General features: G+C 36.2%; 1 long non-coding RNA gene and 1 pseudogene across 2 annotated transcripts in view; one reads left to right on the top strand and one right to left on the bottom strand.

The window, feature by feature from the left end:
* The window catches only part of LOC144615824 (uncharacterized), a 1000889-nt gene that overhangs the window by 776427 nt on the left and 198732 nt on the right, over positions 1-25730 (top strand). The gene's annotated exons all lie outside the window — the stretch shown is intronic.
* On the bottom strand, positions 16311-24959 carry LOC132671830 (Y-box-binding protein 1 pseudogene; annotated as a pseudogene).

Raw genomic sequence — 25730 nt, 5'->3', positions numbered from 1 at the left:
ATCCACAGTTATATTTTTAACAGGTCAGTTTGAAGCATATATGAAATTAAACAGCCACATTAGAAATTTTGGTGGGAAAATATTTATTTCTATCTAATTGTGGAATGATCATATTCATTGTTTCTAGAGAACTTGGCTCTGAATTTAAAACCACAACAGGCTCTTGAGTTATTATGAACTACTCTCAGAAAATGGAAATGGCTGGCAAAGGAAATGTAACATGAAATAGAGTTACAGGCTAAAAAGCCCCCTCAAGAGCCTTGGGATGGATCTGTCAGACACCCTCTTGGTTTCCCTAGTCTTAATTTAGAAGTTACTCCTATGGGCATATTCTCATTATATTCTCAGGGAAAGTATTTTGCTAAGTGTTTCCTGGTGAAAAAGAAATGAGCAGTAAGGAGAAGGTCAGAAGCAGAACTGTTAGAAGGAAATACACTTTTCTCAGTTCTGTCCCTCAGAAAAGACTTGCTCAACATCTTTCAAGAAGGAAGATAATATTATTCTTCTAAAATGGGATTTAATGAAAGTGGAATATAGTTTTAAGCAAGGTATTTCTTACTGAAATATACCTTGGTTGAGGAAAGTGTTTATATACCTAATATTAACAGTTCTTTTTATGGCTAAGCTGATTTGGTCAGATCAAGCTGGTTTGCCATGTCCTGTCTTAATAAATTTGATTTAAAGAAATGCTGCTCTTTCTTGTAAAGATGTCTGGAATCATTACAGAAGATGATAGATAGATACATAGATAGATAATAGGTAAATATAGATAATAATAGATCTATCTATATCTGTATCTTTAGCTGTTTATATCTATCTATCCATCTAAAGGTGTTTTAACCTTAGAAATAAACTTATAGACCTAGTACTGATGCTGATGACTTATTAATTTTCTTAATTATTTTAGCCTTTTTTAATGTTTTTTTTTTTTTGAGAGAGAGAGAGAGAGAGAGAGAGAGAGCAAGGGAGGGACAGAGAGAGGAGAGAGAGAGAATCTGAAGCAGGCTCCATGCTGTCAGCACGGAGCCTGGTGTGGAGCTCTATCTCATGAACTGCGAGCTCATGACCTGAGCTGAAATCAAGAGTCAGATAGATGCTTCACCGACTGAGCCACCCAGGCACACCATAGCATTTTTCTAAGATTTCCCAAAGGCTTATTAATATAATAATAGAATTGGGAATATATATGGGAATTTCTCAAGAAAACTGAAAAGAATTTTGGTAGAACAGTTATAATGACAAATCAATGGCTAACACATTCTTCAGAATATTCAGTATACTCAAAATAATATTTATTCCAAACTTGAGACACAGTTTGGTTTGTCTTGGCAAATGTGACAGTCAGGCAAGTTGCAAGAATACTGTGGAAAATAAAGATAAAAAGGAAAAAGAGTACAAATTTTATCTTATTTAAAATTTTTGTGACGTACAACATTACTTTTTCATTAAAAACAAAAGTCTTATTTATGATTCAATACTATTGGCAAAGTTTAATTTTTACTTGAAGTTTAAATGTCAAAAGGAACTTTCCTTTAAATTGTTCTATTTTTCAATCTGCAGGTTCTTTTTCTCCTGAATGAATAGTTGTGATTGCAAATTCAATTCATATAAAAAAAATCTAGTACTTAAAAAAATAGGAAACAACCAGGACATTTGATAACAAATTATTTGCTGTATTGTGTTTAAAAAGAACAACTACTCAGTACCTTGACGGAAAAGTACTTAATGGACAATGTGCCCCAACAGGGACTAAAAACACAAACTATAAAGCCGGAAGAAAATCTGTAATTTTGGATAATGTGACAGAAATAGCATCACTTGAAAGAAATTCTTTTTACCTAATCAGAGTTAACCTTCTACAAACTGTTTTTGTTTTTACTTCTTCAGAGAAAATCTAATTTCAACATAGGCTCTGACTTTAATTTGACTTATAAATTATTTATCTAGATCAGTTAATGAAAAAGTTTAAGCATCTTTAAAGAAAAGACAGTAATTTTGAAGTAAGATTATGTTATTTTAAAATATAATGTTTGGGGTGCCTGGGTGGCTCAGTCGGTTGAGCGGCTGACTTCGGCTCAGGTCACAATCTCGCGGTCCGTGAGTTCGAGCCCCGTGTCAGGCTCTGTGCTGACATCTCGGAGCCTGGAACCTGTTTCAGATTCTGTGTCTCCCTCTCTCTCTGACCTTCCCCCATTCATGCTCTGTTTCTCTCTGTCTCAAAAATGAGTAAACGTTAAAAAAAGATTAAATAAAACATAATGTTTAAAGAAAATAATCTTATGCAAGCTATTTAATGCTTCTGTGAACAATATCAGAAGCTAATTGCTCTGCAGTTATTACCACCCCTTGATGACACCCCACATCATTTTTAGTAATGTTAATCAGAAAATTGAACAATGATTGATGGTTATATTAAAATCAGAAAATTGAACAATGATTGATGGTTATATTAAACTCATATATTTAAAATATTTCACAATAAATGCATCTTTTGATAGGCCAGGCTCCTAGGGAGCTATCTTACTCTTTATAATTCCTTATCAATATAAAAATTTTGAAACTTCAAATCACATGTTTAATACTTAAAAACAATAGTAGATTGGTACCCAGGGAGAGTGTATGCCTTAGTTATAGGTATAATCATATAATAAGTAATGTATAAAAAATAACTTCAAGAACAAGGATTAGGGACGCCTGGGTGGCTCAGTCAGTTAAGTGTCCGACTTCAGCTCAGGTCACGATCTCACGGTCCGTGAGTTCGAGCCCCACATCGGGCTCTGGGCTGATGGCTCAGAGCCTGGAGCCTGCTTCTGATTCTGTGTCTCCCTCTCTCTCTGCCCCTCCCCCGTTCATGCTCTGTCTCTCTCTGTCTCAAAAATAAATAAACATTAAAAAAAATTTAAAAAAAAAAAGGACAAGGATTAAACTAGTGAAACCAGATAAATTAGAAGTTGTATGATACAGATAGAGCTTTGGTATAGACAATTAATTGGGTTGATGGCTGGAAGAAGGAAATAAAATAAATATGCACACTTTATGTCTACTTGTTTCAGGCATTTTATTAGGCACCTTCTATTTTCAAAAATAGTAACAGTGATAAAGTAGATATTCATTTTATAGCTGAGCAAACAAACCGTGGTTAAGTGACATTCCTTAGCTAAGGTCACACGTTTTCTAAGTTTTAGATCCAAAGGTACTCGTAGTATCTTGGTTGAAATACTCCTATGAACTTTATTTGGGAATTCAGAGAAACTTATCATTTATACAAACTCACTTGTGTGATTTCAAAACTTACTATAACTGACAGCATCATGTGAGCAAAGCAGCAATGAGATGTGAACTATCATCATGTTTCTGGGTAATGGGGATGGTGGCGGAAAGTTGGGTTATGAGGTAGAAATGGAGTTAACCTAAAAGGTAGCCCGTAATTAACTTAAAAACCTTAAATACCAATGTAAGAAACTTGGACTTGATGCTACACTCAGTGGGGAACCATCAGAGATTTTGATCAGATGGTAACCAAATCAAAATTATGGTCTAGATGTGTGCATTTCTTTAACTTGTTCTAGAAAGAACATAACATAGCATCGTTTCTAAAAACCATTCAGCTGAAATGCGTTATGCTGAAGTTATTTTTCCTCAAATTTATTGAGTTATAATTGACAAAATTTGTATATATTTAAAGTATAGAGATTGATGAATTTGATATGTACACACGCTGTGAAATGATTACCACAATCAAGTCAATTACAACATCCATTACCATCACCTCACATAGTATTTTTTTAGTGAGAAAGCTTAAGATCTACTCTCTTAGCACATTTAAAATATGCCATACAGTATTATTAACTATATTCGTCATGATATAAATTAGATCATCAGAATTTGTTCACCTTATAAAAAAAGAATTTGTTCACCTTAAAACTAAAGTTTTTACCCTTTGACCAGTGTCTCCCCATTTCCTCCATCCACCAACCCTTGGCAACCACCACACTTCTTTCTATTTCAATGAATTTGACACATACTGCAGTTATTCTAATTTACAAGTAGTTTAATTTAATTTAAAATTAAAATATTCAATTTAAAATTAAAGTATAAGATAGGTTCATTACATTTGTATTCCTATCAAATATTTCCGTACTTTTATTTTCTTTTAAAACTGAATTCCAACATTTCTTTTTAATGATTAAACTTAAAATCTTCCCTACAAGGAACAGTTATCAGTCCCAAGGGGAGAAATTAGAAGAATGTAGGTGGATAATTTTGGTTGTTTGTTGGTTTAATGTTTATTATTTATTTTGAGAGAGAGTGTGCAGGGGAGGGGCAGAGAGAGGGAGAGAGAGGATCCCAAGCAGTCTGCATGCTGCCAACACAGAGGCCCATGAGGGGCTCAGACTCACAAATGGTGAGATCATGACCTGAGCCGAAATCAAGAGTTGGATGCTTAACCACCTGAGCCACCCAGACACCCCTATAGGTGGACAATTTTATGGAGAAGTCAGAGTTTATGGTAAAATGTATTAGAAAACATATCATAGGTTGAGTTTTGAGGTGGAAAAAAGACATGGAGGTTTTCTTCAAGAGATTTACAGAATGCCTTCCGCATGTCAGAAACTCTTAGAGGTTCTGGGTTACATACAGTATCAGGTAAGGCAGCCTGGCCCTCAGTGACCTTTTATTTTAGCAAGAGGAGACATTCAATAAACAGGTAAGGAAATAACAAAACTCTGACAAATACAATAAAATGGGTGAAAGAGAATAGGAAGTTTGGGGGGCTGTGTATGAGGAGTGTACTACATGCAGAGCATTTGAGCAGAGACTTTCAAGGTGTGAGAAAGTGAACTGAAAGCTTATCTAAAGCCCAGAGTTTCAGGCAAAGGAAAGACCTAGTGGAAATGACTGAGCCAAAAACATGCTTGGATTGTTTCACACATCCAAGTACAGTTGGTGTGTATGACAGAGTAGAGTTTGGGACAAGAGAGAGGGACAGCAGATGAGTTAACAAGAAGGTAGGTGGGGGAGACCAGAACACGTAGGGTCTTATAAGACATTGTTTGCATTTTGGTATTTATTCTGAGAAAGGAATTAATTAAAGGAATTTTATATGAGTGCCATGATTTTATTTACATTGGTGAAAGGACCATTAGGGGAGCAGCGTAGGGAGCAAGGGCAAAAACAAGGATGCCAGTTACAAATTATTGCAGTAATCCAGATAAGAGGCAGTGATGGCTTGGAGTTAGCTTGTAGCAGTAGAAATTCTGAGGGTAAAATTCCAGATCTGTTTTGAAGCTCAGGCCAATAGAATTTACTAATAGATTGGGTATGATGTATGAAAGAAATAGAGGAAACAGAATATTCCAAATGAGGTAGAGTGGATGAGCAAGAGCTGTTGGAAGAGGTAAGGAATCAAAAGCTTAGTTTTATTTATGTTAAGTTTGAGATGAATATTAGATATTGAGCTATAGATGTTGACTAAATAATTGTATATGAAAAGTCTAGAATTCAGAAGAGTAGTCAGCTTCAGAGATATACACTGGAGAATCTTAAGTGTATAAATAATACTACATGATTAAATAGGGTTTCCTATGGAGTAAGTGTAGGTGAAGGAGAAGTCTGAGGCCTAAATCCTGGGGCTTTCCAACATTTACAGGTTATTGGGAAAGGAAAATAGCAGTAATGGAGGTAGGAGGAGAATTGAAGAGATTGATATCTTGAAAATCAAGTGAGGAAAGATGTTAGGATGGAATAAATAATCAACTCTTGAGAAGTTAAACCACTGAATTTTAGCAGGGTTGACCTTGACAATACCTGTTTGTTGGAATGGTATGGGAGAAGGTTTAATTATACTGGCCTAAAGAGTAAACGAAGGATAACAAGTAGAGATGATATTTTCAATGAGTCTTATTACATAAGGATGCAAAGAAATGGGGCTTTTAATGGAGCAGAATGTGTGCACAAATACATATTTTAATATGGCATATGTTTCACTGGGTTTTTACTCTAATTATAATGATCCAGCAAGGATGAAAAATTGATAACGCAGCAGAGGGAGGGTAAACTGACTAGACAAGAGAAGGTTAAATAATGTATGGGAATATTAATATTTTGTCCATAATAACAGAGATAGAGGTAGGTTGGTAGATGTGATCCTAGGGGTGTATGTGGAAGTCCTCTTTGAATACTTCGATTGAGGTTCATATTATATCCTGATTGTCCTTAAAAATATTGAAAAATATTATCCTTAAAAGGTATTGAAATCCATCGCTCTAATTGTTCTTTGTGAAAAATGGCATGGTTTTTAGTTTACTGAAGAACTTTCAGGTCCTTTTACTTTCAAGCCATCACTTTTTTAAAAGACATGATTTTAAATAATTAATATTTGTCAGCTTAATAGAAGGGTTGATAAATATAGACATTATTTTAATGAATCCCTCTTTTCTGACTTGTTTTCAGTTTTTGTGAATGATATCATTAATTTTCTCATGTTCTCTTTCTATTTTCTAACTGGAGCGTACTAACTTTCCTATAAATGTAACTATTATTAGGAAAATAAAATGGGAAATGTAATTTCTTGGCTGACATCACTTTATGACACTTACTTGAGACTTCAGGCAGACTTTGTTCTTGTACAAATCACTTCTTCAAAACTGTGCTCAACTTAAGGAAATGCATTTTACTGCTCATAAAAAAAATGAGAAGAGCCAACTTTATTCTGGAATAGTAGTCCACCTAAAAACATATTCTCAGGAAGACATTCACAACCATATGTCCAACACTAAAGGGCTTTATTTTAATGTTCAAGAGAGGTCATCTAAAGGAGCCGGCAGGATCTCCCATGACTGGTTTACTTCTTGGTAAAATTGAGTAATTTCAAATCCTGTTTATAATGCACTGTTTTGGCTGCAATTATTCTCCCAACTCTAAATCTACTGGGTTTTGGGGAAAACAACCAACAAAACACTTGACATTTGCATTTGCGTGGAAAAATTGAGAGCACAAAAGAAAATACTTTAGTCAAATAAGACCTAGTATTCCAGTTACAACTCTATCCTTTGGCATGGGGTCAACTCTGAGATGCTATTCAAGCAATAGGACAAAACTTCCTCCTCAGAGAAGAGTGAGGACCAACACCAGAAAGGATTATATCACTGAGCATCTTTAAATCATTTCATTTTTATACATTTTATGATGTTTTTGAAAGAGCAGAGTTATACTTTAATGATTTTTTTTGAACCACTTGGTGTTTAGGTATTTGGTAATGTTCCCTACCTTCTGCAGATCCACTGTTATCTTAGGAAAGTGACATGAAACCACCATCCAAAATAAGATATATTCAGAACCACTGAATCTTGAAAAGAAAATCAAATTTGTAAGAAATGGCAAGAATTTTAACATCTCAATATTGATTTTATTACATATATACATACATATATATGTATACACACACACACACATATATATGTATATATATGTATATATTTTTTTGAGAGAGAGAGTGCAAACAGAGGAGAGGAGCAGAGGGAGAAGGAGAGAGAATCTCAAGCGTGGAGCCCGATGAGGGGCTCTATCCCACAACCTGAGCCAAAATCAAGAGTCGGATGCTTAACTGACTGAGCCACCCAGGCTCCTCTAAATATTGATTTCAGTTAGATAAGTATTATTATTTACACATCTATAATTTATTAGACAACAAGGCAATGTGATTTCATAAATTTACTTAATCACTATTCAGACAATTTTTAAAAAAGCTTTTCGGAGCAGGGAGCAGAGAACAACCACATACATCTATTACATTATTATAGCCACTTTTTAAAAGTATACTATTGACTGAGAAGAGAATACAAGGAAAACAGTGACAAGGATTGCAGTAAGAGTGAGCATATTTTATGCAATTCATTTTTAAAAAATTTCAGATTAATATAGAAAATTTGCCTGTATAACACTGGAAGAACTTCTGTTCTTTATATTAATACTTACAAGTGAACCTTTGCTTTCATTTATCTGAAATGATTCCTGGAAAATATAGTTATGGATATAGACATAGATATTTTTCCATTTGTAAAAAATATTGTAATTTAAAAATCCTTTGGATATTTGTATACTTATAAATTAAACATCCATGGAAACAAGAAGGAAAATTTTATTCAGTTGACCATAGCATTGATAAATTCATTTATGCTCAACATTTTACATTTTGATCTTCTAAATTTTAGATCCTAGGTATATGTCTTCTCTAATCCTAAAACAATCGGTAGAAAACCAATAGTGAATTCCTATAAAAGCCTACTCAAAGACCATCCTAAAGAGTTGGTAGTCTTCTAAGATCACTCAAACTAGTTTATTATTATCATTGCTATTTTCTTTGAGATTCATAATCTATGAGTGGAAGACAACAGAAATACAAAAGGAAGTTATCTCTTGTTCTGAGCTCCCACCGAGTGTATGTATTATTTTCTTCTGGGGAAAAAATTTTTGGTGTGTGTTTTTTTTTTAAATGGTGAGAAAAATAAAGGTGAGCCTTCAAATAAGATCATCCCAGAAATAATGAGTTTAGGTTTTAACATATGGAGAATTTTTGTATCTCTTTCAGTATAATGTGCCGAAGTATTACCAATTAAAATAAGACCATGCAAGGAAAAATTTCATGAAAATATTTTGTTTAGTCAGATTCTTGGCTATACATATATATATATACGTATACGTATATATATATGTATATATATATACTTATGTATATACTTATATACTTATATATATATATACATATATATACGTATATATATACATACATATGTATATATATATATACTTATGTAGAAAGGGCTGTTACATAGGTATTAATATTTCCATGTGTATTTTCTTTTAGACAAGAAAGGGGAGAAATAATTAAAATTGTTAAAAATAAAAGAGAATCAGCTGTCAGAGGAGGATATGGGATAACTGGCTATGGGGAGAAACTAGTAAATTCCTTTAGAGCAGAATTTGAAAGCAAATACAGAAGGAAGACCACTGTCTGAAGGATATCAGGATTTACCAAATGGTTTCTTTTCTAGTTGGATTTCCTATCCATGTTGAGTTGGAAATAGAGATGTTTTCTTCAGTCTTCTAATATTCATGTGAAGCGAGGTAAGTGAATTAAAGCCTAATTTTTGTTTATATTTATTTGAATTACTCTATTCAACATAATTTAAACATGATGTAATGTTTAAATTATATGTACTTGTGTAGTATGAATACTGAAAATTATGACAAAGAAAAAGACAAAAGTCTGGAAACATAGTATAGGATTATACTAATTAATTTTCATCATTTTCCAATGAAACTACATTTAGTTTTAGTTTTTTGGCCATATTTACCACAGAATACTTCCTGTGTAGTATTTTCACTGAGGGAATAATTAGGCCTTAGCAAACTAATAAGGTTTTTTGAATGTCAAAATGTGAGTTTTCCTGAGCCTTTTTTATTTCCATACAACCGAATTATTTTCTTCCTTTTTCGAATTTTCTTTCTTCATTTTCTTTAAAAAATTTTTTTTCCAACGTTTATTTTTGAGAGAGAGGGAGAGAGAGCGCGTGTGCGCGAGTGAGCAGGGGAGGGGCAGAGAGAGAGGAAGACACAGTCCAAAGCAGGCTCCAGGCTCCAGGCTGTCAGCACAGAGCCCAACATGGGGCTCAGGCCCATGAACCCTGAGATCATGCTCCGAGCTGAAGTCAGATGTTTAACCGACTGAGCCACCCAGGCGCCCCTAAATTTTCTTTTCTTAAAAAAATCATCTGAATGAAAGATCTGAATTTGAATAACCTGTGATTCTATTAAAGAGCATAAATTACCTCTGAGACTATTTATAATATATATTATTTGTTATGTTATTTATATAACATAACAATATAGAAATATTCAAATAACTGTTTGAAAAATGTCTTCTCTGATCCTTCCATATGCTCTATGTCACTCGTCCAACCTTTAGCATGACCTTGGTTGCTGGGTTAATTATTTTATCCTTAACCAAGCGTAATTTTTATTATGTCATATATTTATAATATATATCATATTTATTGATATCTCTCCATAAAACACTTCTGGAAAATAAAGGGAATGAAAGGCTTTGTGGTGAGTGTAATCAAGGAGATGTAAAAATATTGAGGTCATGAAGAGAAATGTGAAATGCTACATTGATCCATTTTTGAGCATGTCTGGGCCAACCAAAGAACAGTCTACTCCCAAGATGGCCATACAATGATGCCTCTGCCAGGAGTCAGACAGGTGAAACTAATTATAGTAGGTGATATCATTAGGAAACACAATTACAACTATAAAATTAACCTCAGTAGTGCATCTTAAAGTTTCTGGTTTTGTAATACAAGTACACGTGCAGAAAGATTGAGCTCCCTAAAAGGGAATTGCATGTTTCACTTAGTTTTTAATTTCTTGAAGCCTGATAAGTTGTTTATCATCTGTCAGATGTTGACTAAATATTTATGGTACAATAGGTTGATGTTTTATCAGAAGAACTATAGGAGTCCATTATGAAATATTCCACAACCAAGAGGGAAATCAACCAAATTGACTTTAAATATTTGGCTGAAAGTTACATCTGAAATATTGTTTTGGAAAATTACATACTGAGACAAATATAGGCACAGTGACTGGTTCTCATTATTCTGTACTAACTGTCCTCTCTCTACATATCAAATGTTGGATGATTTCAATTTTTAATTCACACCAAAAAAATATAATCCAACCAAAATAACATTGTCTCTTCCTTTAAAATGCTGTGTTTTATCTTTAAGCTTCTGACATGGTTTCTCTTCCCATTTAATATGAATTTGAAAAGAAAAAAGGGCAGCTTTTCTATGTTCAATGTAAGAGATGGAAAACTAAAATACAAGACTTCAGGACTGTAGTGTATGGAAAGGAAAAAATGATTATTACTGTAAGTGGCTGTGCCTTCCTCCTCTGATTTTTTTTGTAAATGATGTAAAGCATTATCTTTTCGTTCTACTTTATAATAACAAAAGAATATTGGGTTAAGTGGGGTGAATGTTGCTTCTCAATGGAAAAAAAAAACACGTTTCACTGCAGTCAGTACACAATGCATTTTTTAAAGTGTTCGTGTTATGTTCCTAAGGGGATTTAGAATGACCAATATGAAGTAATTATTTGAAAAGGAGCACGCTTGCCTGAGAATCCATCTCACAGAAATAAGAAGATATTTTTAATATAACTTCTACTATTTTTAACAGATTGTCACATTCAGGTCACAAAAATAATTATAGCATATGGTGCTTTATAGAAAGCTAAAGTCTCTTCAAGTATTGGAAGAGGCTTTCTAATACTTCTTCAGTTGTTTCTAACCATCTCTATTTCTATAGGAAAAGCCTAGAACTCTGAGGGTAGCCATATTTCTTATGTTTTAAGAGTGAATGTTTTATAAGTGATCAGAGTAATAAAACTTCAAATTATAGATTCTTGGGGAGATTTTACGTGAAACAGAAAAGTAAAATGTTTTATAATAATCATAATATCTAGTATAAATTGAATGTCATGTGTGAGGAACACTTTCATATCACCTCTTTTAAATTCCATGGGCTAGACACACCTACATTGTACAGATGAAAAGATTAGGGCATTGACAGGTAAGTAGCTGTCCGTGGTCTCACAGATACTAAATGGTGAAGTTAGAATTTAGATTTATTGTTTGGGGTTGCATGCAGAGTTCACATGCTTACTGATTATACTCTATCACCTCACCCAACTCAATGTTTGAAACACAGAAGGATACTTTAGAGCCCACCCCCAACCTGTCCCCCAGAGATTTTTAAGCTTTGTTAGTGTGGAAGCATAAAAGATTTCCTGAGAGCAAGAAAAGGAAACTTGGATTTATAGCGAAGACTTCCAAAATTACAAATACCAGCCTGAAGTCAAGGTACATCTTTAAAGGTTAAAAGTAGCGAAAGTTTGGGGCACCTGGGTGTCTCAGTTGGTCAAGAGTCCGACTTCAGCCCAGGTCATGATCCCGTGCTTCATGGGTTCAGGCTCTGTGCTGACAGCTCAGAGCCTGGAGCCTGCTTCGGATTCTGTGTCTCCCTCTCTCTGCCCCTCCCCTGCTTGCACTCTGTGTATCTCCCCAAAATAAATAAACATCAAATTTTTTTTTAAAAAAGTAGCTAAAGGTTAAGAAGAATAGGAGCCAAATAAGCTCTGCGGCATTTGAAAATAGAATATAAAGCAAAAGACGTTGGTACAACTGGGACTGTCCTGATTAAGGGCAGTTTTCCTATGGTCACTTTATGTGCCACTTTAAGTCAAAGATTGCTAAGATAAAAAATGTGCATATATGAAAAGTAGAAATGGTTAGAATCTGGTTTTAAATACATTTAAATGAAATAATACTGAGGGTTTTATCTTCTGTCTTCGTTATATTTTCCATTTTAAGCACAATTAAATGAAGAGAAGGGGCTGTTTCTCATAGGCAGAAATTGGCACATACATTCTATTATTTAAAAAAGAATTCTATATTCTGAGGGCTAGAATTTAAATACCAGCATGTAGAGAATTGGAAGTCAATTTCATAAAGACTTTTGCAACCTCATATGCAGTGAAGTTAGAACTGATTATAATTTTAAAAGGTAAGGCTTGGGGTACAGGGGTGGCTCAGTGGGTTGAGCATCTGACTTTGGTTCAGGTCATGATCTTGTGGTTCATGAGTTCAAGCCCCACATCGGGCTTGCTGTTGTCACCCTGTCAGTGCATAGCCCCCTTCTGATCCTCTGTCTCCCTCTCTCTCAAAAATAAATTAAACATTTTTTTAAAAAAGGTAAGGTTTAATGTTTGTTGCCTTCTAATTACAGAAGTAGAATTTTTCATTCAAAACATTTCATCATGGATTTTTGCTCCCTTAGAGGGTCCGAAATTGGTAGAATATATAATTTCTAAATTTTGGAAAGAGATTTGTCATGGTTTTTAGTGAGTTCCTCCATTTTTCTGCCCTTGAGGACCATCAAGTATAAACTCTCATAATAAAGTGGTATAAACCTGGCATGAAGATGAGACCTCCAGATAGACTCAGATATAGAATTAAAAGCAGAAACTTTCATATGAACACTCAGTCAGAAGTATGAGTTCCTGTTGTGCCCTGGGGTTTTCTGCTTTACCCATTCATCACCCTCAAGTTTTACAGAGTTCTGTGTTTTGCAGGAAGGAAGGAAGGAAGGAAGGAAGGAAGAAGGGAGGAGAGGAGAAGAGAAGGGAGGGGTGTGGAGAAGAAGGAAGGAGAGAAGGGGAGAGGGAAGGAGAGGAGAGGAGAGGAGAGGAGAGGAGAGGAGAGGAGAGGAGAAAATCAATGCTTCCTTAAAACTGTCTACCCAAAGAGGGCATTTTTATTTGTAGGGAATTTAGAGATTATTTCCACTCAAGATGGAAGTTTTGGATATTTATTAACCTCTTTGTTATTCTTGTCAAATGAAGAATTGTGGGATTAAACTAAATTAGTATGACTTCCATGTTCCCATCTGATACAGTAAGAAACAAAGCGAGGGATTATTTTGGAAAATTCTTTCATCTATATAAATGTTAAAAAACCCCGAATTAGTGGAAATTGCTTATTAGGTCATTTCATGTCTATGGTTCCATACCTAGTAAATAATAAAAAATACCATGATTTAAATTACTCTTTTTGCAAAAATGAGGAGAAAAATAGATTTATACTGAGCTGAAAATTTGAATTCAACCAATATTTTTTAAAAAGCAAATGTGGTTGTTTTTTGACCACTCCCTCCATGTCAGCACTCACCTCTTCACTGATTTCATGGAACCTAAGGTGTCACAACTTTTCTGTGACTATTCCCAGGTGGGGAAACAAAAACTGCACTGCAGAAGCATGGCTACAAGCCTGGCTGTGAATTAAATTAATTGCAAAGTAAGTGTTCTGTTCTGTGTTCCAATATGTTGCTTATTTTATTAAACTGCAGTTAAGGAGTGTTTACTTAAATCTATATAGGACAACCTTGATTTTATATTCTCTCAAATATCATATATACCGAGACTATATTGAAGAGCACTTATTTGATCTTGAAGTAGAAAAATGCAAGTTAACTCAACTTGATAAACATTTATTTACCTTGATATAGAGTGGATATATGTTTTAAGTGAGAAAACTGTCCAAAACTGAATTGTTTACCAAACGCAGAGAGAATCCAAGTCCTAGTTTTGACTATAATTATCGGAAAATTTTAATGCACAGATTCACACACAGACACACACAGAGGCTGTTTTGAACAGCTCCAGCATGCATGAGTTTCAGTTATGGCGACTTAGTTAAATAACACCCCCCCCCCCCAGAAACACAGTTCAAATTTTAATTACAGTTTATTAACTGTGAATAATTGCATAAAGTACCAGTTACACTACTAGTTCATTGGCCCACAAATCACTGCATAAATAACAGAAGTGCATCATGATCGACGACCAGTCCTCTCATTTGTTTCAAAGTCTGCCCATGAGTAGTCACTGCTCACCTGTTAGTTCATAACCCGGTAGCAGGTCCCAGAGTAAGGGATGCCAGTAAAATATTCTACGTTAAAGGAACTCTCAAAGATATTTCAGACATTGAAAGCGCAAAAACTAAAATGTTGGAAGGTAATCTAAATTTAGAAAGAAGTATGATAGTTTGCTAAGGCATAGAAAAGGTCTCTGCCTCATATAAATTATACAACAAGAACAGTAAGGTAAGCACCGTTCAAATGTCCCTTGGTAAGTTTTTTACAAAGAAATAAAATATTTTAATTTCTCAGTGGTTCTAGTATTACAAATTGCAGTGTACTAAATAAATATTAATTTTACCGTTTTTCATCCTTTGATACATTTATAATAGATAGTAAGAGGGCTTTGAATGCCTTGACAAAAACTTTAAAGATCATGGAACAATCAAAATTTTTCTTATCAATTATTAAGATTACACAGGTTCAGGCTTCACAGTCATTTATACATAACTGCACTACCATACAATGTTAAGAACTACGTATATGATGAGATTAAAGGGTTGTTGTGGGGTTTTTTTTTTACATTTTTATTTATTTTTGAGAGACAGAGAGACAGAGCACAAGTGGGAGAGGGGCAGAGAGAGAATGAGACACAGAATCCGAAGCAGGCACCAGGCTCTGAGCTGTCAGCACAGAGCCCGACGCGGGGCTCGAACTCATGAACTGTGAGATCATGACCCGAGTGGAAGTTGGTCGCTCAACCGACTGAGCCACTGAGGTGCCCCGATGAGATTAAAGTTTTAACCTCCAATTTGAAATAGATGTGTATGTCTTCCTCTGAGAGTAATTTCGTTATTAGAGGCCTTAACTGATCAGTAATAAAGAGAAAAATATTTCTGGTGAGAGCTTATTTTTTCTTCCTCAGTTGATCCTGTCTGAATTTCTGAGTAAGAAAGCTGTCTACAGTAACAGGAGGAAAGTGCTTTCTCAAGGACAGTATTGAGAAAGGAATAATCTTCCCTGCTAGCTAATGACTCAGCAAGATTAAAATGACAGGTTTCTGTAGACCCCTCTCTGTTAACACAGCAGGTACTGGTCCTTTTGTTTTTCTTCTTGACAATTGTTTAAACCTTCATTAATAGGTGCTTGGCGTGTGTGTTGACTTTTTTTGAAAAAATCAAGTTGTAAACTTTGATTACAAATTAAAAATGATGTTCTTAAAAATCTCAACTTGACCAAATGTGAAACAATTTAAAAACCTTAAAAAAAAATTTTTTTTTTTTACATTTATTTATTTTTGAGACACAGAGAGAGACAGAGCACAAGGGGGGGAGGGGCAGAGAGAGAAGGAGACACAGAAACAGAAGCAGGCTCCAGTCTCTGAGCTGACAGCACAGAGCCCGACACGGGGCTCCAACTCACAAGCCGTGAGATCATGACCTGAGCCGAAGTCGGTCTCAACCGACTGAGCCACCCAGGTGCCCCTAGAAACCTTGAAAAGGCCTATTGAGAAAAACCAGGCTTAAAGAAGCAAAACAAGACAAAAACAAACAAACAAACATGTTTGTCATTACCAAAAAGGGGCGTCTTTAGGTAAAAATTATAAAAGCCCCTTGCTACATAGATAACGCAGATAATCCTGTTTATCTGGTCCATGAGCAAAAGGCAAGCACTTAAGATCTTCTGCTCCAATCTTTTGTTCATTTCTTCTTGCTGGAATTTCATATTAATTTCTTCATGTTGGGTGACTAAATCAGACGATGGTAGAGTCGGTAAGCTGGCATTTACTCAGCCCCACCCTGCTCAGCCTGGGAGCTGATTGATGAATTCTCAGCTGGTCTCTTCGACAGCTTGTGCCTTAGGGTTTTCCCGGCATCTGTGTAGGGGATTGAAGTAGCCACAGTACCTATGTTGAGGTGGCTGCTTGACATTGGGTCTCATCTCCTTGATTTTCCATATCTTCTGCATTGATTCTCCCTAGCCTGTGGTTGGCTCCGAGAATCCCTCCGGAACTGTGCTCTGTACCCCCAATATACTCTCTCACTGGCCTACCTTGTTCTCCTGCACTCTGGTTGTCCACTCCCTCCATTACCTCTCCCTGTGCTGGAGGGTCGGAAGGCTGTGGCTGACTCCCAGTGGGTCTCTGCAAGCAGGTAGGTGGGAACGGTGGCCTGCCGGAGGGCGGCGCTGTGGGGCCTGGCCTTCTGGAACATGCTCTGATCCCTCCTTCTTTGCCCTACTCTCGCTATTTGGGTAATTTTGCTGGGAATTGCATGGAGGACCCCTGTCACGTCAAGGGCATCTCTCAAGGTCACGGTCGGCTGCATATTTACTGCTTTGCCCTGGAGCTCCGCCAGGGCCTGCCACATTTGCTGCCTCCACACCCTTTTCTCCTTCAACATCAAACTCCACCATCCCTGGTCACCTACCCTGCCACGATCCTTCCAGGGTTATTCTTCTTTATGACAGTGTGATGTACAATTACATCTTCCTTGGTGTCATTCCTGTTGATGAAACCATATTCGTTTCTTACACTGAACCACTTTTGTGTTCTTAAAACCTTCCTTGTGTTGACTTCTTTGTTCCCTGGGGACAAGCACTACCGATGTGAGGCCACCGGGCTGTAGCTCCCTACGCTCCTGCCTGTCGAGGTGCCGGCCTTGATGTCCGCAGCGCTGAGGGTGCGGGTGGTGGGCAGCTGCTGGTCTTGGCCTTGCCGCTCTCCTGGCAGGGCGGGGACAGGGGCAGGCTGCTGGTTTCGGCACCTCCTGCGTGGGTGTGATGGTGGGGCCCGGAATCCGCTACCAGTTGAACTCCTTATTGTTCCTTTTTCACAACTTCAGAAACACATGTCTCTAGGTCATCTGCCAGTGAACCACTCGCCCAACGTAGAGATTCTCAAGCTCTACTGTTATTAGATCTACAGCAAAGGGTTAAACGGGTCCAATTTTGGCTCAGGTCATGACCTCCAGGTTTGTGAGTTCAGCCCACATCAGGCTCTGTGCTGACAGCTCAGAGCCTCGTGTTACAGCAAATACTCGGCTCCCTGGAAGGGACAGACAACACGCACTCAGGCAATCCGAAAAGACTGTTTATTTCGCACTGGTGCCTGTCCAGCGGAGTCATCTCCAAAGGCTGAGCACCTAGCTTAGGTTTTACTGGCCTTTTATACATATGTGCTTCCTGCTTGGGCGGGGCTAGTACAGTCAATATTCTGGTTCCTGGCTGCAGGCTTATACAAGCCGCAAGCAAGACAGCAGAAGCCAAAAGCTTGCAAGGGGGAGTATCTGGCCTCTGACATCAGGCTGCCCCTCTTTGTCTGCTTTTTACCACCTTTCTTTCCCCTGGAACCTGCTTCAGATTCTGTGTCTCCTTCTCACTGTCCCTCCCCCGCTCACACTTTGTCTCTCCCAAAAATAAATAAACATTTAAAGAAATTTTTAGTGGCACCTGGGTGGCTCAGTCGGTTGGGTGCCTGACTTCAGCTCAGGTCATGATCTCACGGGTTTGTGGGTTTGAGCCCTGTGTAGGGCTCTGTGCTGACAGCTCGAAGCCTGGAGCCTGCTTCAGATTCTGTGTCTCCCTCTCTGTCTACCTTTTCCCCACTCATACTCTATCTCTCTCTCTCAAAAATAAACATTAAATAAACAATAATTTTAAAATGTTTAAGGATATACAGCAGAGATAAAATCACAGAGATTCAAACTCTACAGCAAAGAGAAAGGAACGAACTGATAATGCCCACAAGATAGATGAAACTCAAAGTCATTATTCTTAGTGAAGGAAATCAGACACAAAATAGTACATATCCAATAAAAACTCTGAAATGCAAACCGATGCGTAGTGATAGAATATCACAGTAGCTAGCTAGCACATGGACTGCAGAGGGACAGAAGCACACTTCTGTAGTTGATAGAAACACCATTTGTATCTTGTGGTGGTGGGTTCTCAGCATATACATCTCTCAAAACTGATGGACGTGTGCTCCTCGAATGCAGGAGTCGTATATACATTTTATCACACTAAAGTTATTTAAAAATCATAGACATTCAAGATTCCAGCAAGGTTAGGCTAGAGTGTGGTAAACCCGAGAGGCACCAAAATGTATTCTTTCTACAATAGAAATCTTCCACAAAGATTTCTACAATAATTTTTTAATTCTGTGTTCTCCATCACAAAACTTAAAAAGACAAACGTCACAGGTGACAGCTTCTTTACTCTGAACTGATAGGTGTTATTCAAATAGGTGTTCATTTGTGTGTATACTGGCATACCTCATTTTATTGTTCTTTGCTTCATTGCACTTCCCAGATCCTGCATTTTTTACAAATTGAAGGTTTGTGGCAACCCTGCCTAGAGCAAGTCTGTTGGTGCCATTTTTTCCAACAGCATTTGCTTACTTCCTGTCTCCGTGTTTGGTAATTCTCATAGTATTTCGAACTTTTTAAGTATTATTATATTTGTTATGGTGATCTGTGATCAGTGACTATGACTCACTGAAAGCTCAGATGATGGTTATTAGCATTTTATAGCAATAAAGTATTTTTTAATTAAGATATGTACAATGGTTTTTTTGACATAATGCTGTTGCACACTTAACAGACTATAGTATAGTGTGCATATAACTTCTGTATGCCCTGGAAAACCAAAAATCCCTTTGACTTGCTTTATTTCAACATTTGCTTTATTGCAGTGGTCTGGAACTAAATCCACAATATCTCTGAGGTATGCCAATGATTCTTTGGTGCTACATAGCAGTGCCATGGTATTCTAATCATTATTGCTATGGTCAGAAAAGAAGTGGTATAGATTTTCTATATGAATTATTCCTTCCCATTAAGTGAATATTAATTTGTGCTGATCAAGCAAAGATTTGCAGAGCTCAGAAAAGGGAAACATGTATCATTAAATCTCTGCAAAGTGGGTATGTTGTTAACATCTCAAGTCAAAAGTGCTTGCCATGTTTAAATAGTGAGAGGAAAAAAATCCCTTCTAATGCTTTAATTTTACTTGTATTATACTTTTTTTTAAATAGATGTATAAGATGTATAAGAACTTTGTCGTGTATACGTTATTTATACCCATACAGGTTAAATGTTATTATAAGAATAGCTCAAAGTCATTTTTCTTTAAAAGGAATTTTAAAATTATTCAAATTTGAGAAATGGCTAACAAGATCACTTTGAAAATGTTGCTAATTTTGTTGTAACTTCGTATCTGGTAATCTACATCTATCAAAAGTAGTATGTCATTAAAATTCAATATGGAAGCATTATTTGTTTGAAGTCATAATATTCGCTCTGGTTGTTCATTGTATATATACAATATTTTAGTGATATTATCAATTAAACAAGGGTTATTAGCTCGCCTTGATAAGTGACTATGATTTTATTCAGGCACTATGAAAACTCATTTCTGTTTATAAATTGCAATTATCAAATGTGTTAGAACATAAGCAGTTCACACTTGGGATCACTGATATGTATGGCATGATTTTTAATGAACTGGCTGCATCAAAATACATTTTTTGAAAGCTGCATTTTTAAAAGATATTTCTGATAATTTCTCTGTTGGATATGTTAAAAACAAACATGTTTTCCTTAGCAACCAGGATACGTAATGAGAAAACTGGAGACAGAAAATTCTGTGAGTCCATTTGTTCCAGCTAATGCTAAACCAGTATAAAGGCATTTCCTGATGATTTTTTTTCATGTTCTCCATTTCAATAAACCTGAAAATCATAGCTCAAGCCTCCAGTGGAAGCAAGGAAGCCAGCTGGAATTTGCTCAACCTTGAGAAGCAGGAAAAACAACAACAAAACAAGAATACCAATTAGAGAAAGCCAAAAATTGTAATGGAAAAAAAAATTCATAACAATTAGAATCTCTCCCTGCCCTCGCTTCCCTTTTGTTCCTATCCAGCAACCGACTGGACAGTGGGCCTTGGACATTGGAATAGCTCTGTTTCATAGTCAACACAAAGATAGCATTCCTTGTTTTTAAAAGAGAAGGTTTTCCAAAATGAATCCATACAATGATGGGTTTAGGGAAGAGTAGATTATTTTTATGAGAAAGCTAATCAAAGCTATGAGGACTTAAACTGGAAATATTCAATGATACCTTTAATCTGGCCAGTTATTTTTACACATTGAAATCCACCTAATAATTAATTTTTAGCAATTTTGCAGAAAGAGGACAGGGACAAAGGGCTCACATGTCACATATCACTTGAGCTTCATTCTGTGACTTAACTGCTTTAATAGTGTGCAAGGCAACACTATTCAAGATGAGGCAGCTAAGTGATTCAGTAGATCAGACTCACATCTTATATCCACTGGCCCGTGTGTTGACTTCTGCAAGTTACTTCCCCTTTACAAATCCATTTTATAGCTTTAAATGAAGTGAATAGACTAGCTCTGACATTTTCAATCAAAGCTTCCATGAGCATACCTTCCATGAGTATACCTCAGAGGCACCTAGGGATCAGAATAGAGAGTGACCGAGCGAATGTCCATCCACCTGTCCCTCACCCCCATCCTTACCCCCATTCAACAGAAAACACCACTATTATGTATTTATAGAATGCGCTTGGGTGGACTTTTTTTTTTTTTTTTTTTTTTTTTTTTAGAGAAAAGGGACCTACAAATATATTTTTAAGTGCTTATAACTATTAGAATAAATTATCTCTATGGTGCCTTCTAAGATCTGGAATTAAACCTAGCAATGGAAAGTGACATTTAGAACTTGTTAATGCTGTAAATGATGACACCAGCATGTCACTAAAAGATAGGCATGTTTAATATAACAAGTTCCCCCACGTAAAACCAGGTTGTGAGGCATATATTTGTTCATAAGTTGGCTGTTTGGGAGATGGAAAGCGTTTTTCCATTGAAACAGTTTTTAAGGTGAAGTGGGGAAAAAAAGAAAAAAAACCACTAATTTAACTGCCAAAGTAAAAATGGTCCATTTTCAATAAAGAAGAGTGGGAGCGATGCTCTCACAAAAGCAGCAATTAAAATTCAGGTAGGAAAACAGTAGCATAGGTGGACTTTTAAACCTCTTTGTTTGTAATATTTGAAGACAAATGACTTTAGAGTTATTTAATCTATTTCACTATGTTCTTTGATTTTGAAAGTTACCCAGAGACATGAGTTGAGAGATAGCTCTTTTCTGGTTTTGGCATGGTGACAGGGAAATAAAACAATTAAAAAATTTAAAAAGCCAATGATCTTTGAACTTTATTCAGAATGAGAGATTTGTTCAACTCCATACCCCTCAAACATTAAAAATGTGTGTTAAAAGTGGGGGCGGGGGGCGGGAAGTAGCAACAATAGCTTTTACTGTGTAAGTATCCCTACCTTAGTTCAAATATATTGATTTCTAATCACAAGAATTCAGGTTCTTCTGAGTTCTGCCAATAACTCAGGTAGTGACTCTATTAAGACTGCTAGAATGCTCATATGCTTTGAAAATCTTCCCTGAGGCAAGAAAGTTTGTTTAAAAGATTAATAACTGAAGGGGCGCCTGGGTGGCTCAGTCGGTTGGGCAGCCGACACTTGATTTCAGCTCCGGTCATGATCTCATGGTTTGTGGGCTCAAGCCCCACATTGGGCTCTGGACTAATGGTGCCTAGCCTACTTGGGACTCTCTCTCTCTTCTGTCTCGGTGCCCACTCTCTCTCTCTCTCAAAATAAATAAATAAACTTAAAATAAATTTTAAAAAAAGATTAATAAGTGAAGATCTATGAAAAGCAAACATAAGCAATCTGTCTATGCAATCTAGTCAATAGAAATACCAATAATCTACTTATTTTCCATACTATTAATTCCACTTAATTAAAAATATCATATTTGGAAATGTTTCTAATACCCTATAGGAAAGTCTGTTTCATTTATGCTGGAATATTTTCAGGCTACGTAGTGAAATGGGAGAAGATGATTTAGAATCCATAGCTTATGAATACATTGCTCAACATTCTGAATAAATGGGACAAACTTCAAAAGGTATTATAGTAATTTCTGTAAAATTCTACACTGGTGAACATAGAATTTTATAATTCTTGGTTGTTTATATATTTTGGAAGCATCAGTGCCCTCTTGACCTTCCAGCAGTGGAATAATTGGGCATCCCACAAAAATTCTAGTTTCCATGAGCCTGATTGTGGGAAGTAGAAATCCCATATTGCTATATCCCACGATTATACTTATCATGAAGAGAGTTCAATGGTCATTCATTCTAAAAGCTAATACACCTTGGGCACTTTCCATATATTCTGACACCCTGCAATAATGAAGGAAAATTGCTAATAATTCACCTATAACTACTGTACTGAGGTTCATCTTTATTGTTTCATCATTAAAATAAGAATTCTTCCATATTTTTATTTTTTAAGCACCATGACAGGACCTCTTTCTTTGCCCGGTCACAAGTACACAAAATTCCTCTCCTGACTTTGATGATAGGCATGCATTAGTGCATTCTCTCACACAACACACACACACACACACACACACACACACACACACACACACACAATTATCTTTCCAATTCCCCACTTCCCTTATTATAGCACAAATCTCCCTGCGCAAGAAATTTGAAGGTTGAGTATATTCCTACAAGGTTTTAAACATGCTTCTTAGGTAATTATTTTTAGGAAGATAGTATGTACTTTTCCAGGCAGAGGTTTCATTTAAATATGAGCATGAGTGATACATCACACATAGTAGTTCTGTGACATTTGGGGGAGAAAGGTATCACCGAAAACACACACATGCATCATGTGGCATTAGGAAAATTACGGCTTCATTAGATTTCTGTTTAATTCCAGGAATCACTATTGTTTCTTGGAAACATACATTTCAGAAAGAGAAAAATGTATTTCCCTTTTCTGAGAAAGCAAAACCCAGGGGCCAAGTATGACTTTTCTTTATGAAATATTTGCATGGTCTTCCAACAACGTCAACATATTGGTGGATGTTGTTTTTCTTCTATATTTTCTTTCTCCTACTATGGGAGATAAAAATGACTGGATGGGAGAGAAAGATGTTCTCTAGATTATAGAGTTTTGGCAACATTTTGAATTTCTTTGCTATCCTGACTCATTAATCTGCATCCCACACGATTGAAGAATTACATATGCCTAACCAAAAATTTTATTTACTATAAAATAAACATTTAAATACAATATTCTACAAATTTTACTTCTGTAACAAAAATGTTTCTATTAATTTCTTGCCAAATGTTATTACGTAAGATATACTATGCAATGTTTCTTAATTTGAAATCAGGATTTTTTCCCAATCATGAAAAAAGACAGTGGTTTTTAGAAACTCAAAGGTAACAGTTTTTGTATCCTATCATAATTAATCTTGTGTGTAAATAAAGGGCTTTATAAGATTTTGCTTCTAAACCCTGTTTCTGAAGTCTTAACCCAGAATCTTCATAAAATTTATTACAAGTACACTAATTCAGAATTCTAGTTAAATGCAAATTAATAAATACCTCTTTAAAAAAAGTTATTTAAATTGAGTTAAAAAATAGTTAAAGGTGGCTTAAATTAAAAGTGGAATGAAAATTAGATACAATAGTTGGGATATAAGAGAGGCACCATAAATAAGATTTAAAATGTTTTAGGTGGGGGCACCTGAGTGGCTCAGTCGGTTAAGCATCTGACCCTTGATCTCACATGGGATGGAACCTTGTATCAGCAGGGAGCCCACTTGGGATTCTTTTTCTGCCCTCCCCCTCCTCCTATTCTCTCTCTCTCTCTCTCTCTCTCTCTCTCTCTCTCTCTCAAATAAATAAATAAATAAATAAATAAATAAATAAATAAATAAATATTAAAAAAAAATAAAATGTCTTAGGTGGTAGGTTAGCTGAGTTGTTAGAATAGCTTAAAAAAACAAAAGAAAAACATGCAATTAATGCAGGTTTATATTTAATTGCCTGTGTTAATAATATTGCCTTTTAAATGATTTAAGTATAATGTGGTAAACTGCAGTTCTAGGAGCTTCTACGTGTATATATGCACTCAGGTAACCAGCGGCCAGATTAAGATACATGATGTTTCAGAAGTGCTCATCATGCCCCTTTTCAGTGAATACCCTGCACACTCAGGGTAACCAGCATTCTCTGTAACCTATCATAATACGTTAATTTTGCCACTTCGTGGAATTCGTATAGAAAAAAAAATCATACACTGTGTATTCTGTGTGACCATCTCCTTTTTCTCATCTATACGTCTGTGATAATTTATCTATACCGTTGAGTGTAACAGTAGTTCATTTCTTATTTCTAAGTAGTGTGCCACAGAATTTACACCACAAATTATTTGTACACATGTGCTACTAGTAAGGAGCAGGCCAAGCCTCTGTGCTCAGTACACAGTTTATTCAAACATGCCCATCATAGTCTCTTTCTCCACCTCTCGTCTCCGAAGGGGAAGGACCAGCGATGGAACCCAAAGCGGAAGATCCCCATCTTTTATGCAGTAGGATGATATGTTATTTATTTTTGTTGCTGTTCTCTGCATTTCCATTATCATGGAGAAATAAACCTCTAAACTCAGAATTCAAAACCCAAAGAGAGCCACTCCCTTCCATTCTTAAGAGAATGGCAGGACTCAATGACTGATAATTTTATGAATCTTCCCTGAAGGCTGTAGGCAGAGTGTAGGAAGAGGACAGGGATTTGATGTTAACAGAAATAGTCATTCTTCAGGTGGACAGGACACATGTGCTTGAAAGCAGGCAGGCGGTAATGTATTGATGGAGGTGATGTAAGAAGGATGTTAGTATCATTTGAGCGGATGCATGCAAGGACTCAACAATTTTAGGTTCGAAAGTTCCTTTGGCTCAATAGATCTTTACATATCACTTGATCTAAAAACATGCCCTCAGCTTTCTCAAACTTTCAAATCATTTTTCCAGTTTTTCAGATAACTTCCCCAGCTATAAATACGTGAGGTAAATTGCATGTAATTAAATTATCATGATTTAGGGGCATCTGGGTGGCTCAGTTGCTTAAGTGTCACTTCGGCTCAGGTCATGATCTCGCGGTTCATGAGTTCGAGCCCCACGTGGGGCTCTGTGCTGACAGGTCAGAGCCTGGAGCCTGCTTCGGATTCTGTGTCTCCCTCTCTCTCTGCCCCTCCCCCACTCATGCTCTCTCTCCGTCTCTCAAAAAATAAATAAATGTTAAAAAAGAAAATTAAAAAAAGTTATCATGATTTATTTCCTGTTACCTTAGCAT

The sequence above is a fragment of the Panthera onca genome, chromosome A3 (assembly GCF_046562875.1).
Source record: "Panthera onca isolate mPanOnc1 chromosome A3, mPanOnc1 haplotype 2, whole genome shotgun sequence".
Classification (NCBI taxonomy): Eukaryota; Metazoa; Chordata; class Mammalia; order Carnivora; family Felidae; genus Panthera; species Panthera onca.
The sequence above is the reverse complement of the archived record's forward strand: the minus strand, read 5'-3'. Positions and strand labels throughout refer to the sequence as shown.